The sequence below is a fragment of the Nannospalax galili genome, unplaced genomic scaffold (genome assembly GCF_000622305.1).
Source record: "Nannospalax galili isolate Female #2095 unplaced genomic scaffold, S.galili_v1.0 scaffold593, whole genome shotgun sequence".
Classification (NCBI taxonomy): Eukaryota; Metazoa; Chordata; class Mammalia; order Rodentia; family Spalacidae; genus Nannospalax; species Nannospalax galili.
Genome location: NW_008332686.1, coordinates 226129 through 228256, shown reverse-complemented (window position 1 = coordinate 228256; position 2128 = coordinate 226129).

Genomic DNA, 2128 nt, shown 5'->3' with positions numbered 1-2128 from the left:
CCAATGAGGCAAGACTGTTGGCCAGTATGTCCGAGGGGGTCTTCCTATATCTGCTTCCCCAGAGCTGAGGTTATAAGTGGTTGATACCACACCCAACATTCTTTTGTGGGCTCTGGAACCAGAGATCTTGTCTCCATTCTTGCATAGTGATCAAATAAGCTGATCTCCTAACCACAAATGGTTTCTTTTTTTTTTCCCCTCTGGATGATAACATTAACAGGCGTAAGCAAAGTAAAACTGATGGATACTGTATAGTGAGCTATAAGAGGGTGAAAATGATACAGGGAATAAACAGCTTCCTAGAGGGTCCTTAGTCTTATTCATAAATGAATTTATGAATTGACTCAAACGGAAGGAAGGTTAAGGATGACTGTGTTAGAATTTAAGGAAAAGTCTTCAGGACAGGCAATCTGTATCTCTCAGTAGTTGCACTGAGGAAGAAAATGGAGGGGAGAAGGAAAAAAATCATAAAATCATGCCCTTTAGACCCACATGGCGGTCAGACAAACAGCAAGATGGAGGCTAGCGTCCACATGGCTGGGAGAAGAAGGGCGCTTTAGAGAAAAAGTAAAGAATCCCAAATTGTTGGGGTAGCCTAAAACATCAAGGAAAGCATGCTTACAGAAGGGATATGAAGAAAAGAAGAATTCAGAAAAGTGGGCAAGATGTATGGGGAGCCACGTGTCTGTCTGCAACTGATCCACAGGAACTGCACAAGGAGGCAGGATTTTGGATAAGAAATGTTGACCATCTCATTAGCCCACTATGTATTCTGCCCATCTCTTTATTACCACTAAAGTTGAACTTGCATTCCTAAGGGTGATCATATGACCTAATGATTGATTAGTGAGACTGGAAAATTGGATCTTTAGCCAAAGGGAACAGAGGTTTTATTCTCCTTCTTAGCCTTCCCCCAGAAAGCTGCTTTTTTAATTTTTAAATTGAGTTTTTATGCATTTCATATAATACATCTTAATTAAATTTAGACCCTCTCCTTCCCTCTCCCTGCCCACAATAACTCTCCACCATATTTCAAGAATTCGATCATACATGTTAAGTTTTATCCCATGAAGCATTTGTATCCAGATTTGCCTGAGTGCAAGTTCATGCACTGAAGTCTAGTCAGCCTACCTAGACTGATTCCCTTAAAGAATGTCTACCCTCTTATCACACCATCCCTTGAAGAGGTTACCCAAATTGCCAAAAGGAAATTGGGAAGCAGACCACTCTGGCATCTTCAGTTCTGAATAGGGACACAGGGAGAGGCAATTGGGGTGCCCCTTCAGTGGGCCTATGTAAAGGACTCCCAAATTGCATAATTTTTAACTGTAGGGAGAAAAGAAAGTCATTGACTGGTGCCTAGGAGATGATAAGAATAGGAGGAAGGAATTGGCTAGGAAGTTAGGGTAAAAAGACCCTGAAGAAAAGTAACCAGGTTCTTAGCTAAAAATCAAAACATCCTTGGGCCTCTTAGCAACATACCCTGTTCCAAAGGCCAAAACTGTCTTAAGTATTTGGGAGCTTTTATCTAATTCCTAAAAGATTTTAGGGTGCCTTTTCAGTGGGGGGAGTGTTAAAGTAGCAAAAAAACCCATTAAAAAAAAAGATTACATGAAGTTGCTCAGGGAAAAATTACACAGAGATATGGGAGCAGCTGGAGGGGAGAGAGTGGACATGGATTTTATTAAAACACTTTATATGCATGTATGAAACACTCAATAATTTTTTTTAAGTCAAAAAGAATGTCGACTCTCCCTCACCCACAGTAATCATTTGCCAATTTGCTCCTTGGCTAGGGCTTGAGCTAGGGTTTGGGAATGCTGCACATTCCCCTATTCTACGTTGTTTTTTCCTCTGATTCAGTTAAGGGTTTTGAGCTTTTTCTTACTGTTACATCCTCCGTTCTGGAGCCGCAACTATAAAATCTTTTAAGAATCAGATAAAAGATCCAAAATAGTTTTGACATTGCAGCCTTTGACACAGTGTAAGCTGCCAATAGACTGAAGGATATTCTGGCTTTTAGCCAACAGAGAAACTGCTTACATTTCTTTAAGATCTTTTTATTCTAAACTGCCTAGAATAGGGGTACTTCCTGTTCTTATAATGCTTCCCTTTGCCTAAGAGGTTA